Source organism: Vipera ursinii, assembly GCF_947247035.1.
Source record: "Vipera ursinii genome assembly, chromosome: 1".
Taxonomy (NCBI): Eukaryota; Metazoa; Chordata; class Lepidosauria; order Squamata; family Viperidae; genus Vipera; species Vipera ursinii.
The window spans coordinates 269261546-269276636 of record NC_139512.1 but is presented as its reverse complement, the minus strand read 5'-3'; the positions used below and the strand labels follow the sequence as shown (position 1 = coordinate 269276636).

The 15091-nt window shown below is 37.7% G+C and overlaps 1 protein-coding gene across 1 annotated transcript in view; it reads right to left on the bottom strand.

Moving 5' to 3' along the window:
* Positions 1 to 11945, bottom strand: part of LOC310643865 (uncharacterized protein) — a 707877-nt gene extending 695932 nt beyond the window's left edge. The window contains exon 1 of the transcript XR_014493178.1: positions 11877 to 11945. The gene's annotated coding sequence lies outside the window, so the exon portion shown is untranslated. The remainder of the gene's footprint in view (positions 1 to 11876) is intronic.
* Positions 11946 to 15091: the final 3146 nt, after the last annotated feature.

Below are 15091 nucleotides of genomic sequence, written 5' to 3'. Positions count from 1 at the left end.
AAAATTGCCAAGTCTATCTGACAGCAGCACTTGGAAATATGTAGATAAGCTGTTCTAATGAAAACCTTCCTTCCTTCCTTCCTTCCTTCCTTCCTTCCTTCCTTCCTTCCTTCCTTCCTTCCTTCCTTCCTTCCTTCCTTCCTTCCTCTGACAATTTGGTAAGAGTAGATTGACTGAACATCTATTAACTGACCATCATCCTGTGACTAATAGATTTTTTTTGGAGAATTTATAGTTTCATGGGACTATATTGATGTTTGTGTGTATGAGAAATACACATAAACAAAGAGAGAGAAACATACAGTATGTTGTGAGCAGCCTTAAACTGCAAATGTCTTGCTGTCAGATTGGATTAGTTTACTATACAAGAGTCTGAAAACTGCCTGCAGGTTGTTTTTTTAAAAAAAAAACACTTTTCATGCATAGTATGCATTGCAGGAAATGAATTTCTTAAAAGGAAGACACAGGAAATAGCAACAGATGAATGGATAAATTGTTTGTTTTTTCTTATACCAGTCCGGTCTTTCAGTGCTAATGTGCAAAGAGAAAGACATGAACTGCAGTGACTCTGAAACAGTCTTGATGTGTTGGTGTAGACACTGTAAAGCATAAAACTGTGCACAAGGGGGCAGATGTTCTACATGTTGGTTTAAGAGGTGCTGCTAGACTGAATATTGGACTCTTCTAAAAACAATATAGACAGCCACAGAATTTGATCATCAATAATGAACAGTTTAAATGTGAATATGAGTTTCCACATTCTCATGGCAGAAATCCATGGGTAGGACTAGCTTGGATCTGCATTCAACATCCCTCCATGCCTTGCCCAGTTTCTCATACATTGCATTCATTTTGTCATTTGTGCCTGTTTACTCATTATTTTAATTATTCCAAGTGATACATACACACACACACACACACACATGTTTTAAACATCTATATACCAGAGACTCATATTTTTAGGACTATTAGGACTCACTCTGTTACACGGCACTCGGGATTTGACCCGCCAAACTGCCGACCTTTTGATCGACAAGCTCAGCATCTTAACCCACTGAGCCACACCGCGTCCCACTTAATTGTTCTTACTGTTAGGAAATTCCTTCTTAGTTTTAGGTTGCTTCTTCCTTATTTAGTTTCCATCCATTGTTTGCTGTCTGGTGTTTGAAAATTAATTGTTCAAAAGAAACAGACCTAACAAGAGATGAGATGGAGTTGCATTATATTTAAGAAATTATTACACTTCTACAGAAATGCACAAAAACAAGGATGGAAGCATTTGGGTTAATATGAAAAGACAGAAAATGACATTGCCATAAGTGTATACTATAGGCCACCCAGCCAAGCAGAGGAAACAGATGAATATTTTGCTAATCATCAACGAGTGTGTGCAGGAAACAAACCACAGCAGTAATGGGAGACTTTAACTATCCTGACATCAACTGGGAGACAAACTGCAGTAACTGGGAGATCTAACAAGTTTGTGATGAGCCTATCTGACAACTTTGTCAGGCAAAAAGGAGGTTCATCACTGGAGGTTTTTAAGAAGAGATCGGACAGCCATTTGTATGGAATGGTATAGAGTCTCCTGCTTAAGCAAGTGGGTTGGCTTAAAAGACTTCCAAGATTCCTTCCAAATCCAGTATTCTGTTATTCTCTTACTGCTAGAAGAACTAGAGGTTCAGGTATCCTGGACTTGATTCTTACTAACAGAGATGAATAATAGAGGGGGTTGAAGTTACAGGAACTTTAACTTGTCATGTCATAGTGGAATTCAACAAAATGCAGGCATGAGTAAGCAAACAAAGTCAAACTAGGCCCTTGGACTTTAAGAGAGTGGACTTCAACAAACTAAGAAAGAGTTTAAGAAAGATTCTATGGAAATTTTAAAGAGAAAAACAATTCAACATGCTTGGGAAACTCTGAAAAATGAGATTATAAAAGTACAATCTAACATAATACCATAGAGAAGAAAACAAGAGGCCTCAGATAAAACCAGCATGGTTGCATAAAGAACTCTCTGACAAACTGAGAGAAAAACAGGACAAGTATAAAAAATTCAAAAAAGGGACACATAAACAAAGCAGAATACCTGTAAATAGCCCCAAACTGCAAGGACAGAATCAGGAAAGCTAAGGCTCAGAACAAACTAAGATTAGCAACAAATGCCAAAAATAATTTAAAAGTTTTTTTCAATATGTACTGTAAGAAACAAAAAATGTCTAGGAAATTACTTTTCCACTAAAGGGAGAAGATGGCAAGGAGGTGATGGATAGCAGGGAGAAAGCAGAATTACTTAACTCATTCTTTGCATCTGTCTTCATGCAAAAGCAAAATAATTATCCAGCCTATCAAAAGCAGCACCAAAGGAGACAGAACTGGAATTCAAGTCAAAATAGGCAAGAATATGATAAGAAAACATCTATTCACTCTAAACAAGTACAAATTGCGGGACCAGATAAATTACATCCCAGGGTTTTGAAAGAGCTGGCAGATGTGATCTCAAAATCATATCAGAGAGCTCCTGAAGCATGGGGGAACTATCGGAAGACTGGAAAAGATCTTATGTGGTTTCAGTCTTCAAAAGGGGGGGGGGAAGTGGATACAGGAAAGTACAGATCAATCAGCCTGATATCAATACCTGGAAAAATTCTGGAAAAAGATAATCAAGCAGCAGGATTGTTAAAAACAAATTTGAAAATTGATTTGTTAAAAACAAATCATGTTCGACAAACCTTACTTCTGTCTTTGGCAAAATGACTAAATTGATCAAAGAAATGCTGTGGACAGAGTCAGAAAAGCATTTAATAATCTAGATCACAGCTTCTTGCTAAGATAGAACAATGTGGGATAGACTGTACTACAATCAGATGGATTTACAATTGGTTGACCAACTACACTTAGCATGTATTCTTCAATGGAGCTGCATCTACATGTAAGGAAGCATGCAGGGGAGTTCTGTCTTTGGCCCAGTATTCTTTGACATTTTTATAAATGGTCTAGATCAGAGGTCTCCAACTTTTGGGGCACCAGGGACTGGTGAGGTAGAGAGAGGTTTTTCCGTGGAAAGGAAGGGCATGGTTTTGTGGGCTGCCTGCATCCCGCAGATGGGGCTTTGCTTGTTTGTGTGGACCAGTTGCTGGCATGCCGCTGCCTGGTACTGGTCCACGGACCAGGAGTTGGGGATCCCTGGTCTAGATGATAGGATAGAAGGGGAACTCATCATATTTTAAGATGAGACCAACTGGAGGTGGGGGAATAACCAACACTTTAGAAAACAGATTCAAGATACAGAAGCATCTTGACAGACTAGAGGACTGGTCCCTATGCAACAAAATGCAATTCAGTGATGAGAAAATAAGGTCCTACACTTGGGCAGGAAAAAACATGGGTATAAAATAGCTGGTCCCTGGCTCAACAATAGTAATTGAGAAAGGGATCTAGGGATCTTAGAGGGCTACCACCTAAGTATAAGTCAGCAGTGTGCTGCAGCTGCCAAAAGAACCAATGCACTCCCAGGCTGCATCAACAGAGGATAGCATCAAGCTCATATGAAGTGATAGTACTGCTTTATACTGCACTAGTGAGAACTCCCTTGGAAAGGGATCCAGTTTTAGTCACCAAAATATAGAAAAAGATGCCAAAACTCTAGAAAGAGTGCAGGAAAGAGTAGTAAAGATGATAATGGGTCTCGGGCTAAACTGTAAGATAAATGATTGAAAGAAGTTGGAGTCAAGCTATTCTCCAAAGCACCTGAAAGCAGGACAAGAAGCAATGGATGGAAACTAATCCAGGAGAGAAGCAACCTAGAACTAAGGAGAAACTTCCTGACAGTTAGAACAACTAACCAGTGGAACAGCCTGCCTCCAGAGGTGGTGAATGCTCCAACACTGGAAGTTTTTAAGAGGAGACTGGACAGCCATTTGCCTGAAATGGTATAGGGTTTCCTGCCTGAGCAGGGGGTTGGACTAGATGACCTCCAAGGTCCCTTCCAACTTTATATTATTATTATTATTATAGAACTAGGTATGTCCAGTCTAAAGAACAGAAGGACTGGAGGTGACATGATAACAGTCTTCCAGTATTTGAGCAGCTCTCACAGAGAAGAGGGGATCAACATATTCTCCAAAGTAAAGGATAGGACAAGAAATAGGAGGTGGAAGAACATTAAGGAGAGATCCAACTTAGAACTAAGAAGCAATTTCCTGACAATGAGAATTATCAGTGGAATGGCTTGCCTCCAGAAATTGTGGATCTTCCATCACTGAATGTTTTCAAGAAGAGATTGGACAACCATTTGTTCCAAATGGTATACAGTCTCCTGTTCAAGCAAAGTATTGGACTATAAGACCTCCAAGGTCCCTTCCAATGTTATTCTATGTTCTATGTTCTCCATAAGTTACAATGAGAGACTTTGAATTGTCTTTTAATTTCAGGTAATCCTGCAATTATGGAAATAGTGTTAATTCTACCATAAGGATGAAAAAAATAAATGATATAGCTCAATGTAGTTATAGACACTGATTTACATTTTTATACATTTTATTAAAATATCCCATGCCAGCAACACTGAGGAATTATCAGAATTATCATGATTATGATAAAAAATCAATAAAAAACTGTCTGCAAGATTGGCCGTATGAATAATGTATATGCACCATAGATTAACATGCTCAAAGGAAGAAGAAGAAAACCCTTTTAAATGTATCCCTGACACAAATTATATTTGGTTTATGCACTAAATACTTCATATTTTAGATGGTATGAATAAAGTGGGGGGAAAAATTATCCTCTGAAGATGTGATTCTTTATTTATGGTTGTTAAAAGAACTATTCGTAATGATTGGCGTAAGCCAGCTAAAGGTAAACATTTTGCTTAAGTGAGTGCTTGCCTATGGTACTCCATTTTAATCAATACTGTAGAACTTAAAATGTCTCACTTATAGCTGAAATGTGCCCCATTATCTTTAAGAATGGAAGGGAAACTTATGTCCTTTTATACGTCTCATGTAGATAATTAATTTGAAGACATTCATCTATATTTGATCTGTTCAAATAACATGTTCTGTTTTAATATAGCCAATAAGAAAATGTACATGTAATATTTCATGCTGACAATTCATTTCATCTAGCTTGATGCTGTTAAATATACATTGGCTGATGAGTGTGTGTTTCTCCCTTTTATTGCCCACCATCTGGTGGAAAATGTGTGCAACAGCATAGTGATTTATAGAATAGGCAGCAAATATTTATGTGCTTAACCCAGGGATTACCTGAACTCATGACTTGGGATGCAAGGTTACTCATGGCCAGTGAACAGAAGAAATGGATGTGGCTAAATCTATGTGGGTTAAATGAATCTGTTGAATATATATAGGTCACTTCTTACAACTCCTCATGAAAAACAGCTGTGTCCTGCAATTAATCTATATTGATTCTTGGCTATATCTGTCTTAACATGTTTATATGTGTGTGATGGTCTAGTCTGGCAGACACATTACAATATAGATTGGGCGTATAGGGAGAAAAAAAGTGGGCAAAATGACATTCTTTTGGAGTTTGCTTAGCTATGGAGATTTTAACTTAAATGTTAATGCATTAGACTGTGATCATAAGTGTTATTTTTGAGCACACTGAACATCTTGATTGAAGTGATCACTATTTTACTGTATGACTGTATGCCTATAAATGATTGTGGGTATAAATTATGGATTAGTTTGAGTTCATGTTAGCCCTGACCTCATTGCCCATATGAATGCATGCAGTACTCAAAATATAAATAGGAACTCTAAGTACAAATGATTGAACTTGTTCAAGCCTTCCCGTTTATTTATTTATATTTATTTATAGACCTTTGTCATAATGTAGGATATATTATACTTTCCAGTGAGTTAATCTAAACTAGACTATAGCTTACTTCTTGCTAAGATGGGGAGAAAAAATATATAGGGAGAAAAAAAAGCAAGCAAAATCATATTGTTTGGGAGTTCGTTATCTAAGGAGATCTTAAGATAGATAAATTTTAATGTACTAGACTGTGATCTAATGCATTAAAATTTTGAGAAGCCACTTTCAGACCTTCCCGATTTAATAATCCATACATCCATGCTTATGCCTGGGGAAGGACAGACAGTCTCAGCCAATTGCAAGCACCAATGTTCTGTCCTCCCCCTCCTTTCTTGATCCCCATCATCAGGATGACCCAGCTGCCAGTCAAACAGCAGCTGCCAATCCAATAGTATCTTTGGGTAGGAAGAGGAAGGAAGGAAACTAAATAGACAAAAGACAGATTGACCATGAATAACCAGTCTGACCCAGGTCAATACACATAAGATGGCGGTGCCTGGAATGGCTGCGGCTACATTGGCTCTTGAAGGCGAATAGTTTTGGGAGGGATAGTAAGGGTTATAGGCCACATGATCAGGAAGATTTTAATGTGTTTGAGCAACATGGTGGAAGTAAGGTAACATATGACATATGACCAACAATCTTTGCTGGCCTGGAGAGTTTCTAGTTGTTTTGGAACTGTTGGTGAGACCGTTAAAAGTCGTTGGCGCTGTTTGAATTTGTTCTGCCAGCAGCAAGATCTGACTGCTGGCCCAGTGATGGATTCTACTGCAAATCAGGGCTGTTTCCAGAGGAGGAGAGGACCTGGAGCTTATGGAGCGAAGGAACTGGATGAGGCTGTCAGCAGGCCCAGAGGAAGACAGAGAGGCTTTTGGAGGAGTTGGTGGCAGTGGCAGCGTGCTCCAGGGGCGAAAAGAAGCAAGGCCTCTTTAAGGAAAAGGTGGAAGAGTCAGGATCAGAAAAAGGAAAAAAGGCGAGGTTGTTGGAATACAAGCGAATTTGAGGGCTAACCACATGGAGCCCCATTTCCATCTGTCCTGTTTGCCATCGTTCACTCCCTAGAGACTAAAATGGACAATGTGAAAGTTGAGCGGGCCATGAACAAGGAGTATATATTGGAGGTGGTGACCCTTTGAGAGCTGTATGCAACGAAATTTCATTTTGATGTATGCCGATTGGTGTACATTCAAAGTGACAATAAAGTTATCATCATCATCATCATCATAAAGCACTGGCTAGCATTAGTTAGTGTTAGTGAGCATCCAGTCCCATGTTATTTTGATAGGGTAGTGAAGAAGTTACCTATGGCTAGTTTGCATTATGTTTTGACACAAAATTTGTCAGATTTGGTTTTAGCATAGAAACAGCTCTGGGTGCCTTACATAACATAATGAGTGCTCTGCTGGATTGAAACCATGGCCAATCTAGTCCAGCAGTCTGTTCTCACAGTAGTCAGCCAACTGCACAAGAACACCAACTCTAGTGTCCTACAAAATGACTTCCAGAGACAGTCACACTACCATTAAGGCTAAGAGCCATTGATCCAAAACATCCATGAACTGGTCCAACATTTTTCTGAAGCTAATAGCTAGCATCACATCTTGCAGTAGTGAATTCCAAAACCTGATTACATATTGTGTAAAATAACAACAACAACAACAACAACAATCTATTTTGTCTGTCCAGATTCTTCCAGGATTCAATTTCATTTTTCTGGTTCTGGTGTTTTGTGAAGGAGAAAATAGCTTCTCCTTCTCCATTTTATCCACACTGTGCATAATTTTGTACACCTTAATTATATCTCTTCTCATTCCCCTCCTTTTTAGAATAAAAAGCTGCAAGTTTGTCAATTTTTCCTCATGGGGAAGCTGCTCCAGTCCCTTGATCATCTTGGTTGCCCTTTTCTGAAACTTTTCTAGTTCCACCAGTGGTGGGATTCAGCCAGTTTGCATCACTTTGGCAAAACTGGTCACTAATCTTTTGTTGCCCAGGCCCAGAATGGACTTCCAGAAGTGGCATCCACACAGGGAACCAGTTGTTCACATATTTGAATCCCACCACTGAATTCCACCATGTGCTTTTTGAAGTGCAGCAACCAGAATTGCACAAAATGTCCCAGGTGAGGTTGCACCATGCATTTATATAAAGGCATCATAATATTGGGATCTCTAATTTCATTACTCTTTCTTATTATTCCTACTATGCTGTGATTTTTTTTTACAGTGGATGCATACTACATTGGCACCTTTGTTGAACTGTTTTTAGTGTTACTCCAGATCTCTTTCCTCATCAGTCATCACTAGCTCTGATCTCATTCGTTGGTAGGGGTAGTTGGATTTTTGGCACCAGCATGCATCACTTTGCTCGCATTGAAGGGCATCTACTGTTTTAATGCCTATTTTAATGCCTGAATATGTAGAAAACCTTTTGGAGTATTTTATAGTCTCTTATTGTCTCTTTATAGTCTCTTATTCAACACTCAGAACAGTTTAATGTCATAACTTGGCTATTCCACTAACTATGCCTAATTCCAGATAATGCTTTAGCTTATGTTGGAGGAAAGAATAGAAAACAGGTATACAACCAGTGGTGGGATTCAAATATGTGAACAACCAGTTGTCTGTGTGGATGCTGCTTCCAGAAGTCCATTCTGGGCCTGGGCAACAAAAAATTAGCTACCAGTTCTGCCAAACTGGTGTGAACTGGCTGAATCCCACCACTGTATACAACTCTATTTATTTTCCTGACCTTTCAATTAATCAACCATGTTATTTCTCCAGGTAAGCTTTTTGGATTAGGTCTTGGAAGCATGGTGCTATTCCGGTAGTCTTCAACTTATAACAATTCATTTAGTGATCGTTCAAAGTTACGTTGGCACTAAAAAAATGACTTATGACCACTTTTCACACTTATGACGGTAGCATCCTCATAGTCACATGATCAAAATTCAGATACCTGGCAACTGGCTCATATTTATGACAGTCTTGGTGTCCCGGGGTCAGGTGATCATCTTTTGCAACCTTCAATATCAATGGGGAATCCAGATTCACTTAACAACCATGTGGCTCACTTAAGAATTACAGGGATTCACTTAACAACTGTGGCAAGAAAAGTTGTAAAATGGGGCAAAACTGACTTAACAAATGACTCACTTAGCAACGGAATTGTGGTCATAAGTCGAGGACTACCTATAGTAGCTCTGAGTGCTGTACAATATATTTAAAAACAGTCTTGAGGCTCTTCTATTCTTCCTCATAATAAAATGCAACATTCTATCTGTCCCTTATTCTTTTTATACATAGCCAGTTGGTTGAAGTTGTCCAAAAGTTTGGAAAAATACAAGGCCAGGTATCATCAATATGTGATGAACATCTGGCCTTGCTTTCTTCAATTAATTTCAGGGATTTTATGGAAACCTTGAATAAATGTCTGGAAGTATGTAATAGCAGGCTGTGAATAAAGCATATCCACCATTATAATCATAGCATCATCCTTCTTCCTTAGTTAAATATTTTATTCCCCCTTTTATCTATTCATCTGTTCTCTGCAAAGGAGGAGGCTTTTTCTATGAACCACAGGTTTTGTGATTGCTCACAGATTGAGGTCAAAGCAAAGTTTGGTTATATAGACTCAGTGACAGAGATAGTGGTTAAATAACCTCAAGTGTTGAATGCTTAGTCACTCAAGTGTCACATCACTGCTATTTTTTCTTGAGTGAAGGAAATGTTTTTGAAATGTGATGAGCCTGTTTCAATAGGCCAGTGTAACATTTAGAATATATCTGATCAAACTTATCTCTGATTTCTTTTTTCTTTTCTTTTTTTCAAATGTAGATGTGCCATACTAACACAGTCTCTCCTATTAAAATATTTCCAGGGAATTTTTTTTTTACTTTTAAGAAATGTTTTTATTCTGTGGCAGCCAAATGCATTTTGTTATTAAGAATGTTATGCAAAAGAAACCAGAAGAATAAAAGAGCTATGATGAAAAAGGCTACATAATAAAAATTCTAGAATAATGTGAAATTGCTTTATCTTATAGTGTAATTACCCAAACATATTAAGACACAAGACTATATTCGCAATAGTGAAAACAATACATTTATAAATGTTTCAATGTAATTGAAGTAAATAAGATTTTAGTGCATAAATTGCATCTATCTTCTGTATTTTGGTGGCTGGAAGCAACACATAAAACTTATGAAGGGCCACAGACACAGAGGTCAAGGCAGTTTTGAAAAATGGACATATTTTAAAGTGTTCTTTACAGTTTTATATGACAATCATGGTGGCAGGAAACTGCTACTGATTTTCTGAAATTGCAGAAGGAGCAAATTCTGGAAAAATGTTCAAGAATCAGAGATTTCCAATCCTTTGTCCAGAATTATTACCATCTGAGCTTAAAGAATCTTATTTTCAAGATCCTGGACAGAACAGTACAGATTAACTGAACAATTTAAAATAGGTTAATGGCTGGCTCAGGAATTCTGGGAGTTGAGGTCCATGAGTCATAAAAGAGCCAAGGTTGCCTACCCTTGGCTTTACCATAGAGAGAGAGAAAAAAAATAGATATTGCAGTTGCTGCAGACAGTATCCATACTTTAAAAGTGTCATAGCTTTCCCTTAAGGCCTGCTATGTTGCCTAGTGGTGGTGGTCAGGTAGGAACACTGGGAGTGTATCCCAAGAGTTTAGACACCCAGCAAAGTCACCCAAGGCACGAAGGTCTGCCTTGCTAAAGTTAGCAACCACTTACGACATTCAGCATGATACAGGAAGATGTTGGAGGTAAATGACTACTTTAGTGATAAAGGCAAAGGCATCATTTTATACAGTGCAGGAGAAGGCAATGGCAAATTTTTCATGTATTTCTTCCAAGGAAACCACATGAATAGAAAATATAAATTGATTGATGATATAGTGCAATATGATTGACTCCTCAAGTCAAATGGCACTTAACATGCTACTGAGGAAGAACTGAGGATGTTTTGGAATAATAATGGTGTTTATGACATGGCTAGATTAAAGCCTTTGAGATATAAACTGGTGAAGTTGTAATGCAGGAAAAGAAAATCTAAAGCTGCAAAAGGACAGAATTATAGTGGGAACATGCGAGATAAGAAGCATAAGCATGGGAAAGCTCAACACAGTGAAAGGTGAAATGAATCAACTATAGATTGACATCCTACACATCAGAAAATTGAAACAAACTGGAACAGGACAATTTGAGTGAAAAGATAATATTGTTTACCCCTCAAGACATGAATAATAATAATAATAATAAACCTTTATTGTCAAAGTACAAAGTACAACATGTGTACATTGAGATTAGCTGAGCCTCCCCCCGTGCTCTCTCCCCCCAACACACAGTGACAACAAACCCTCCATCCCACCACACCATGTGAACCAACTACACCACACACCGGCCTCCCAAGTCAATTCTGCATAAGATTATGTCCCATTTAAAAGCCTAACAGCCTATGGATAAAAGCTATTTTTCAGCCTGTTGGCTATATTCCTATATCTCCTACCGGATGGTAGGAGAGTAAAAAGATACCATCCAGGGTGTGAGTCATCCCTGAGAATCTTCCTCACTCTTCCAAGGCAACAAGCCCTGGCGATGTCATCCAGTGGTGTCAGGGAACAGCCCACAATGTCTTGTGCTGTGCTCACTACCCTCTGTAATACTTTCCTATCTGCGGCTGTCAGACCAGAATACCAAACCACAATACCATACGAGAGGACACTCTCTATAGTAGACCGGTAAAAGAGGGTCATTAGCTGTTGTTCTACCCTGTTCTTCCGCAAGACCCTAAGAAAGTGAAGCCTCTGTTGGGCCTTTCTAGCCACCTGAGTTGTGTTAACTTTCCAGGTCAGATTTTCACAGAGGTAGACTCCCAGAAATTTAAAGGAGGAAACTCTCTCTACACAGTTCTCTCCGAAGTAAAGTGGGGCAGGTTCCTCCTTTTTTATCTGGAAGTCTAACACCATCTCTTTCGTCTTGCCGATGTTTGGGTGCAAGTTGTTGTTACTACACCATAATGGATAGTTTTTGTACCTCCGCCCTATATGCTGTCTCATCCCCACCTGTAATAAGACCCACCACAGTTGTATCATCTGCGAACTTGATTATCGCAGAAAATCAAGTTGAAAAACAAAGAAGGAAAAGCTTTATTTTTTATAGGAACGCTATAGCAAAGACAGTAGTTGGGTTTGTCACTGTCAGTGACAAACACAGTAATTGGCCAAATAATATGAACTGGATTTTGCAGACAACTCTTTAATATGTGTTTGTATTTGTTCTGATTTTAGAATAAATTCTAACCCTCTCTGTGGGCATGCTATTATAACTGTTGATAATGAAAACCAATTTATTTATCTCTGGTAACCAACATGAGAATCTGCACTCACCAAAACACTTTGTATGCTTCTTGTGAGCTACATCATAAAAAATTTCTCTAACCCTGGGAATGGAAATATATGTTTCTGAAATAGTGCAGCACAAGAACAGAACGACATGCCTTTTATGTTTGCTAAATGGCTAGCAAATGACCCCTTGAGCCAAGAAACATTTGGAAAAAATATTAAAGTCATCAAAGATTCCCTACCTGTTTGACAAATGATGGGTACACGTACACTTCCATTTTCCAAGATTCTGTTACTGATTTATTCAGTTATTGATTTAATTCATTTCTAATATTGCCCACTCACCAGCAACTCTGGCAATAAAAAGCCAAACCTAATCCCTTCTCTTTGCAATAATTTGGACTAATTATATTTTGTAAGAATCTAGTTTCTTTATTTGTGTTCTAGTCTTAGGAGTATAACATGGATCTTATACAATACTGTATACTGAAGCATTCTATGTGCTTCTCAGCCTTGATGATGAATGGACTTCAATTCCCAGAATTCTTAGCAATGCCTATGCTGGTTGTGGAATTCTGGGAGTTGAAGTCCATACACCTGAAAATTACCAAGGTTGGGAAACCCTGCTGAAGCATGTGAAATAATGTAGCCATTTTGACTCAATCCTACTCAAAACGCTATCATTTATCAATGGGTCACTTAGATTTGGTTGGATCATGGTTGCTATTGATAAGATGGAAGTGACTTGGTCTTAAATCATAATTTACCAAACTGAAAAAAAAATTACAGTGATGCTTGGTCATCAGCTACAAGTGCCATGTTCTGGTTTTAAATATCATAAAACAGAAACATGAAAAAAGAACTTGCTCTTTAGCTACAAAGAACAGAAATATCAGTATTATTTTGATTAGCTGATTCCTTATTTTAAACGTGTTAATCTTTTATGCATAAAATATAGATTGCAATGGAAGAACTTTCCCAATTGTTGGTTTCTATGGCAACCAGCACAGTGGCAGATTATATTGGATAACTGCCAAGGTTGTGACCTATTTGTTAATTCTAATCATTTTGTTTCAAAAGCTTGGCAACAGGAAAATCCATCTGTATCTTATGCAATTTCTAAAGTTGAAAGAGCTCCACGTGTCAAAATAATAAATTCTTGTAATTAATATATAATTTAATAGTTTGGCCACAAAGTAGGAAGTTGAAGTAAATGAAACTTAGCTTGGATTAACTGCATTTATGCTCATCCTGGTGTAGTGAACATTGTGCAGCCTGAACAAAGGTGCCATTAGAATTAGAGGCATATGGATTGAATGTGGTTAAATCTTGAATTCTGAACTCAAACAAATCCCTTCAAATAAGACAAAAATTTGATTTCCTCCAGAGTGGTGAAAGGCCAAATTAGTTTAGCTAGAAAGATGTAATTGTGGTGAAGGCCTAATGTGTACTTTTATGCCTGAGCAAATGGCAGACAGATCAAAACCATGGATCAAAACCTCTGGATACACGAATTTTTTTCCTGATAATGCTGAGAGCTAGTATGTCTTTTTCCAAACTGCAGATATGCAGAACTATAGATAACAAGACCATCTGCATTTCATAGACCATCCTAAAACTCTAGAGATTATGGAATATTATTATTAATAAAACAAATGTCTTCACTATATTTGCTTTGTCTTTAAAGCTTATTCATTCATAGTCTGACAGAAAGGGTATTAAATGCACTCATTACGATAAAGATGAAAAAGATAAATTTCCTGATCGTAAATTCTGCAAAACCAAGACTCTAATACTTCCACATTGGCTTATATTCCACAGCTGTCCCTAATCACCCATTAAATCATTTATTTCCTACAATACAATAATTGTTTATACAATCTATTTGGGTATGTTTTATGGCATTTGTTTATTCCTCCTAACCTTTCCATTCTTGCCAAGAGTTTTATGATGACATAAACTGTAAGTATGCAATAAAGAAAATCACCTTATGTTACTGAGACTACTTCTATTAAATTGAACTTAGAAACAAAAGGAGCACAAAGATGATAAACAGCATATTGCTTTGGCATCCCTGCAACAATGGCTGCTTGATATAAACAAATAAACAGTTTCCTCCTGATGAGAAAAAGGATAATTGGTGTTTGCACATATTCCTAAACTTATCAAATTGTTTATGAATTGACTCGGCTGTTGAACCTCTCTTGCAGGGCATGTACTTCCTGCTTTGGTGATGAAAAGCAGAGTCAGGCAACTTTTGGTCATGGTGGGGCTAAAGATATTTTAGAGGACCAGGGTTGCAAAGGGCATGGCAGGGATGCAAAATTAGGCTGCAACATGTGACTGGGCCATGAATTGAAGTTTTTTTCTCTTGCATTTGAGAGAAATTTTATTATTGTTACTGAATACTGAAACAAAGGTTATGTCTAATTTAAAGCTTAAACATGCATCTCTTGACTTTTGCATCTCAAAATCTGCAAAACCATGCAATTAAACTTTAGCAGGTTTTGATTTGAACTTCTGGGAGATTAACATACATTTCTGCAGCAGGTTGGTTGAGAAAATTGAGACAGTAGGTTCAGAATCTCTTCAGGTCAGAATAATAGGTACTACAGTGTGTTTAAAGATGGGCACATATCAAATGAAAATGCTTAGTACTAATTATGATCCATTCAATTATTTGAACTGAATAATTAAAGTTGTTTCTCAGGATACATACATATATCCTCCCCCACAAAAAGGATGATGTTCCTATCATGTTAGAAAATGGTTATATTGACTGACTTTAATAAACACTGAAGTAGATCACGCTTTTCCCCAACAGAAGATCCTTCTTAAAGAAGCAATCTATACGGTAGCAGTTAGATGATGCAGAATGGAA